Source organism: Capsicum annuum, chromosome 7, assembly GCF_002878395.1.
Source record: "Capsicum annuum cultivar UCD-10X-F1 chromosome 7, UCD10Xv1.1, whole genome shotgun sequence".
Classification (NCBI taxonomy): domain Eukaryota; kingdom Viridiplantae; phylum Streptophyta; class Magnoliopsida; order Solanales; family Solanaceae; genus Capsicum; species Capsicum annuum.
This window is the reverse complement of record NC_061117.1, coordinates 130,467,382-130,475,617: the sequence shown is the minus strand read 5'-3', so window position 1 is coordinate 130,475,617 and position 8,236 is coordinate 130,467,382.

The window sequence follows — 8,236 nt, the reverse complement described above, 5'->3', positions numbered from 1 at the left end:
TTCATATTAACCTTGGTAACTGTATCTGACAGTCCTGAATTCTGTAGAACTATCTGAGTTCTATTACTGAGATTGAGAATAAGACTGTAACTGTGGAAAGTAGTCATCTAACCAAAATGCCCCAAATAAGATGATATAATTAAGTTGGGGTCCAATCTATAACCCTAATTGGAATGGTGTCAATACCGCACCACTGGTAAGGACAAACTGTGAGAATCCCTTATCAAATATGTACTCTAAGGAGAATGGTGGGATCCTTATATAACAGGTTAATCTACCTTATATACCCTCAACTAGCCGATTTGATGTCTCAACTTATGCTGGCTGCGTAGTTCTGGAGTGCAAAGATTTCTTCTAAGAATCACTCTCTAATAACAGGTGAGTTCCCATCTTTGGGCTCACTTGGTACTAAATCCTACTCCCATCTAAATAGACACTGAAGATGATTAACTAAACTGAACTGGACTACGTTTATTAAGTTCTATTGACTGATGGAACGCTACTGAGATTACTAAATTTCTGAGATTTCTGAGATTACTGAGTTTTCCTAAATCATATAACTGACTGAGTTCTATGAATTATGGCTTGAATGAGAGTATCTGGAAACATGGCACTGTCTTTAGGCATACAGCTGAATTATTGGGTACAAGTACCCCAAGACTCGATAGCATGAAACTGACAAGACATGACACTTCTTGACACATGACCATAGTCAACAATTCATAGTATAATGATTGGGGATTTTCATGAAGTATTAACATGCTAAAAGCTTACACATGAATAGGAATGGATGTAAACATATCATAATTTCATAAGCCTAATCTCATGAGTATTACATCAATCCATTACAAAGCATATCAATAATGTGGGAGTTATATCGAACATAAGGGGGAAATATGGATTCATCAATTTTGGTCACAAATGAGATAAGGCATCATTCGTATTCTCATAGGCATTTTATAAAACACCTTGCATGCATATCTTTAGGCTTAGGCATAAATATTGAAATAATACATCATAACAATATTTTACACTTCTAATGCAAGAATTTCAACCACATACTAATATATTTTCATGATAGTCATTAAGGACTTCAATTTGGAAATAAAAGAAAACATAAACATGGATATAATTCAAGTCATACCATGAAATCCAAAGTTTATATGTCAAATAGGGTTTCTTGAGCTTCATGGGTGAAAGGAACCCATGAATCAATATTTGACATACCTGGGTGGATGATTTCTTAAAGATTGGTGGAGGAAAAGCTTGAATTCTTAACTTGGAATTCAAGTTCTTGGGGATTGATCTTGGATAGAAACCCTAATTTGGTGTTATAGATAATTAATGAAGTTATAAGCTCTAGTCAGATGGAAAAAGACCCAAATACACTTTTAAAAATGGCTTAAAATTATTAATTGGAAGTGGCGATAGTTTGGGAGACGGTCCGTCACTGGCTCGACAGTCCGTCAGTCCTGACAATCGCACTTGGCCAGAACCTAAACTTTCTACCTCATCTACGATGGTTTAGGCGATGGTCTATCTCTAGCTCAACGGTCCCTCAGTCCTAGTCGTCACACTTGACCAAAAGTTGGGTTCACTGCCTTAGTCATGATGGCTTAGGCAACTGCCCGTCACTAGCTCGACGGTCTGATGGCTTGACCGTCACTTCTGTGCAATTTCGATGTTCTCTGTAAAACATCCATAACTTTTTACTTTGATACCGGATTTGGACGAAATTGGTAGCGTTGGAAAGCTAATTCAATTTCCTATATAAATAAAAGTCAAAATTGGGGAAATTCTATTTGATTTAAACATTAATCATTTAGGAAGCCATCACTAACTCTTTTGGAGACTAGATTTGACTTAAAGAAAGTTTGGGGTATTACAATCATCTCTATAGGTCAATTATCATATATAAGAGGAATAATATTACTAAAGGCCTAATATGAAATATAAGAGGAAATAACATTTCCAATGGTCTAATATTATTTCTATAAAGAATATCATGGCCATAAGCCATTAGTCATTATCGGGGGAAAATACCTTCACTATTCGCCAACCACAAAGTTACCATGTAAGGTTACTAGTATCAAATGTTCCTAACATCCATAAATAAGTCCACAAAGCCTAACACAAGTCTTAGACTAAGGTAGGTCGGGCGATCCCATTTATAATCGTCAATTTCCATAATTATGCAATCTACGTCCCAAACTTTGCTAAATTATCTAGTTCAACTTTTAGATGTCAAGGAAGCCATAACCATTTCTATGATAGGAACTTCATCTACAAATGAGGGCATTTAAGTCAACTTCACCTAAACTATGTTTTCAAGATCACAACAATAACCCAAATAAGGTAAAACATACTAATCATACTTCTAATGCTAAAACCATCTTAAACCTAGCATTATATCAAATTCATTCTATAAATTAGTAAAACTTAAGAAGAAGGCAAAAGGATTTTAAAAGGTACTAAGCAGTTCACTTTACACGTCCAAAACCCTCATCTAATCCCCCAACTTTAATAGTCAAGACTAAGGCAAGCTTAATATTCACATTCACATGGCATATATCTCACACATCATTTACAAAGAATAGTAGAAAGTGGCCTACCTCAAAGACGAACCACAAAATGTTATGTCAGTTTCCATACATCCATCTTTACTTCATAATCCTCAAAATTCCACCACACTATCAAAATAGTAATGTGCCCATCAATATGAGTATAATGATACCCATATTACACTATTGTGCTTTGGATCAAAAAATAATACCAAAAATACCAAGTGGGTCCCACTTAAAAAAAATCACATTTTTGAGGTCAATCCAATATTCATACATGAACAAGGAATCATAACCCTCAAGAAATGGGTGAAAACAAAGTTAATTTTTGGCTAAAACCCATCCCTAAGCTACATTGAAGTTTTGGGTCAAGAACCTAGAGATACATCACTAAATTGATGAAATCTTACCTTAATTTGGAATCACAATAATAGATGTTTAGCTAGCTCCCAATTTAACCAAAATGAACAATTTGAGTTATCACACCCATTTAGGGTTTTTGGCTATCAAAGGTGAAGAGAAAATGCCCAAATTCATGACATTAGGGTTTATTTATCGACCTCTTCAGGTACAGAGATGTGGTGATCTCCACACCTTGGATCATGATTGCCAAAGGGAGATCACTATTCCCCTGTGTGTGATCGCGACATCCTTGTTCAAAACCAAATATCAGCAAACCTTGAAAAATTTCCAGTTTGCAACAGTTCCTCAAACTCATTTGGAATCTTATTTTTGCAAATGAACTATGTAACTATACTAAATTCAATGTTTTGGATGCATTGGAGAAGTTAAATTTTCAATTCAAGTTTGTTTCGGCCAAATATGGGTCCCACACCCATATTTTTAAATTTTAAACTTTTCGACCAATAGGCCTAATTAAGCTCACGACCCAAACCAAAGGTATACATAGAATAAATTGATATTTTAGAACTGCTCGCATAGTCATAATTTGGATATGAGATTATTTCAGCAAATTTTTTGCTCGGTGGCCATTTGGAACTAGCAAAAATGTTTAAATAGGAAATTTGTTCTAAAAACCAAACAAACTACCTGGTAACCAAATCATCAATCCTATAAAGTCATAAATGACTTGGGGTAACTATAAAGAAGCCATAACGACAAAAATAAGTTGAAATATAGAAAATGACCAGAAGGGTCATTACATTGAGCATGGCTTTTTGTGGGCTAAATTTCAGCTTGGAGAGACACCTTTTTTAGGGTAGAGGAATACAAGAAGTGAGAAGAGTCTTCTTTAGAAAAAATAACTATGAGAAATTGTTCTTGATTATCAAAGAGACAATTTGCTCAAGATTTTGTAAGGTTAGCCATAAGTATTATTTTTTTTCATAAGGAGAACGATGAGAAGAACTAATAGGAGAAGGGGGATATTAAAAGAGTTGAAAGAAGGTGGACGGATGGAAGGTGAAAGTGTTTGATTGAAAGAAAAGAACTCAATCCTTGGGAAGATAAAAAGGCAAGAAAATTTTGAACAAGGGAAAGGAACGGAAGCTTATGGGGCAGTAATTAATGAGATGAAGATAATGATTAAAAACCCATGAGAAAGAGGGAAAATATTTTATACACATTATTAAATGATTTTGTGAGAAAGTTAGACACCAATCAAATGTCATTGATGCAAATAATCTCAAATTTTTTACTAAGAAAGCCTAATCGTTCTTAAAGAAAGAATATTGTAAAAATATTAGCAAGTTGGTTTTCTGAATCAACTAATTGTAACATAAAATCATAATTTTTAACATGATCATGAAAAAAATTATGCTTAATATCTATTTTCTTGGGCCTTGAATGATGCATTGTGACACCCTGTAAAATTTCAATGATTTTATGTTTGACCCTTCTGCATGTGTAGTGTCAATTTTTCACTTGAATTATGATTAAGGATGTTCAAAGTGTATTTGCAGAAAGTTTTGGATTTTTTGGAAGGGGTTTGGGGTCATATTTTGACCCTGAGGTAGTAAGGATCCAAGATAAAACCGTCTCATGGAGGTTAACCTCCACAATATCAGCATGGAACAGAGTCTAACCTCCATGATAATGGCAAGCTACGCCAGTGCCTTAATTTCATCCAGTTTTGTTTTTTTAACTTAGGGTGAGGGGTTTTGGTCTATTGAAATACCCCACATGTTTCTAATCCTGTGATTCATACTTGACTACATGACTTACAATGAATATCCTAGTGATAGGATAGCTTATGATCCATTAAGCATGTTCATATGAGTCACTCAAGGTAATACAAGCTACGAGTTTTTGAATCCATCAAGTTTTAGTGTTCGATTTTCCAAGGTTCATCTTTAACAAGCATTACTCAATTTTAATGTGGTATTTTGGATGATTTAGACCCACCAAATTTTAGAAAATTGAATTATCTTTCAAACGATACCAATTTCACCTTAATCTAATACCCGAGCGTAAAGTTATGCCCATTTTTGTGAGAGACAGTAAGCATAGGCAATTGGTTAGGCTCCACCCAACCCAAGCATAGGCGATTGGCTAGGCGCCACCCAACCCAAGCATAGGTGATTGGTTAGGCACCGCCCAATCCAAGCATAGGCGATTCGTTAGGCGCCGCCCAACCCAAGCATAGGCGATCACTTGGGCGCCGCCTAAGTAAATTCCAAGTGTCAAAAACACTCCGTCTTGAGTTATTTTAAAGGTAATTAAGTCTTTAAATACTCCTTACATGTCCCTAAACTTAACCCTATGAAATATATATCTTCTAAACATACTGCAACCCTATTTTCATCTCAAAGCTCATTATCCAAGAGTACTAAAGGATAAAAACAACTAGGGTTGCATAATTAAGCTTGAAGATCCGATTTTAATGAAATTCCTCCGTCAATCATCAAGAATCTACTTTCTAAGGTATGCGTACCATTCATCCATAGATTCCTTTGGTCCGTGGAGTTCAAGAATCAATCTTTAAAATATAAAAGATTGGTTGATTGTGGTAATATGATCATACCCATGTTGATGCTTGTTTGTTTTCCTCTTTTTCATTATAAGGTATGATTTCTATATTGTTGGGTGTTGATGATCATGTTGTTGATATTGGGTGATTCCCAAGATGGAATCTTTATATGTTTTTGTGAATTCATGATATTATATGATTGGAAATATGTAAATTTGGTTGTTCATGATGTATAATTTGATGAATTCACCTATGCTTAAGATGTGCATGTAAGGTGTTTGATAAAATGCCTAAGGAACTAGAAATCATGCAATATAGCTAAATTATGACGAAGTAAAGGATTCATGATATGCCCTTACGTTCCAAAGACTTCTATGTTGTTAATGTGCCTTGTAAATGTTGTTGGAATACTCATGAACTATTCTTATGAGATTATGCTATTTTTACTTGCAAAGCCTACTTATGAACAAGATGTATGATAACAATGCAATCCCCATAAACTTCCATGCTATTAGTATGTGTTGCCAATATGATTATGCAACGAACATGATATTAAGATTGTGCAAGTACTTCCATGTGATATGAAATCCTTTCCATGCAATACATTGTTAAGCATGCTTAGTATGAGATCCCTACTTATGATATTATAAATTATGGACTCTACTCTTATGATCAAGCCAGTCATGTATGTCAGTTTCCTTCCATTGAGTCCTGGGGTTACTTGTACCCGAAAACTATAGTTGTGTGCCTAGATCCATGTCATGTTTCACGATATCCGAACTCAACCTATGATTCCATAGACTTCAATCAGTCATGTGACTCAGGAAAACCTCATGATCTTAGTGAGTTATCAGATATCAATAACATTCTGCCAGTCAACGAAATTTAGTAAGATCAAGTCATACACAATCAGTTATTCATGTCCAGTCCCTCCAGATGGGAGTAGAGGTTAGCACTGATTGAACCCAAGGATGAAAACTCACTCGCCAATTCAAGGTGTGATTCTTAGTAGCAATCCTTATGTTCCAGAACTACGTAGCCAGCGTAGGTTGATACAACTTAACCCATCAAATTAGGGTTGATGAGGTGGCTTAACCCGTCAATGTAGGGTTCCCGCCATTCTCATTTGAGTACCTGCCAGTATAGGATCTCATATTTATCCTTACCAGTGGTGGGGTATTGACACCCCTCCAGTCGAGGCAGAGATTACACCCCAGCTTAGCCATAACGGCATACATGGGGCATGTCGGTTAGACACTACTTCCCACAGTTTCAGTAGCAGTCTCAGTAAAAGAACTTAGATAGTTCCCACCATTCTCATTCGTCCATGTTATCTTTTTAAGTATCAGTCATGATAGTTATCAGTAAACCATGTATTAGCTTACAGGTCATGCTATCACGTATTCACGGTCCCAGTTTCTATATATGTGTGTTTGCACTCCCACATTCATATTGCTCAGACAGTGTGTTGTTCATGCATGAAACCCTTTATGTTCTGCCTACCTTCTTCGTATACTCAGTACTCTAGTTGTACTGATGCATTTGCGCTATGGTGCTTTCTTTTAATGTTACACCATAGGTTTCGAGACACAAGCTCCAGCCCAACATTAGCGGTAGTGTTCCAGTCATAGAGACATAGTGAGTCCTTATTGATTCGAGGACAATATGATTTGATTCATTTATTTATTCTTCAGTTCAGTTTTACAGAGTTAGTTGGAGACATGTTCCTTCAACTCCTTATTCAGACAGTTTAGAGGCTTTCAGATTTACTTTTAGATTCACGTTCAGATTTAGTTGTTTTGGGTATTTTTCCCACATAATTTTATTCAGTTGAACCTTATGGCCTTACAGTTCCATGAATTCTGAATTATTATATTATGATTTGCAGTATATAGGTACAGATATCAGTCATGGGTTAGCTTGTGGTCCCTCGGGGTCATGAGCACCGTGTAGCATTCCGGTTCAGCAAATCAGGGTGTTAAAAACTTGGTATCAGAGCCTAAGGTTCAATGGAGTCCCAAGAAGTCTGAAAGCCGCATCTAGTAGAATCTAATACATGGGTGTGTTGCGCGCCACATTTATGTGCGGGAGGCTATAAGATGTTTTAGGAATAGTCCCCTTTCTTCATTATTCATTTCATGCTAGTGAGCATAATCATAAGTTAAACTCTCAGTCTAATCCATTCTTCTCTTATTCCAGACCATGGCCCCAAAGAGAAGAAACCAGCCAGCTCCTCAGCCCGAATATCCTTTGGGCGAAAATGTTTCCCATGTGGAGTTTAGAGCCGTATTTACCACACTTGCTCAGTCTATGGCTGCACAGAATGAATGGCCACCAGTCATTCCGGCCAATCCAGTGGCCACTCCCAAAGTAGCTAGGGTTTGGGACTTCACCCGGATGAACCCTCCATCTTTTCATGGGTCTAAGTCTGATGAGGACCCTCAGGAGTTCATTGACCAAGTCCAGAAGATCATTGACATCATGGGTACTACTTCTATTGAGAGTGCTGAGTTAGCCGCCTACCAGTTACAGGATGTTGCTCATCATTGGTACAAACAGTGGAAGTTTGAGAGGTTAGATGATACAGGCCCTATCGAGTGGGAGGAATTTGTCACAGCCTTCTTAAACAGATTCTTTCCCTAAGAGCTAGGTAAAGCCAAAGTTCTTGAGTTCATCAACCTCAGGTAGGGGAATATGATGGTTAGGGAGTATTCTCTTAGATTCACTCAGCTAGCCAGGTATGCTC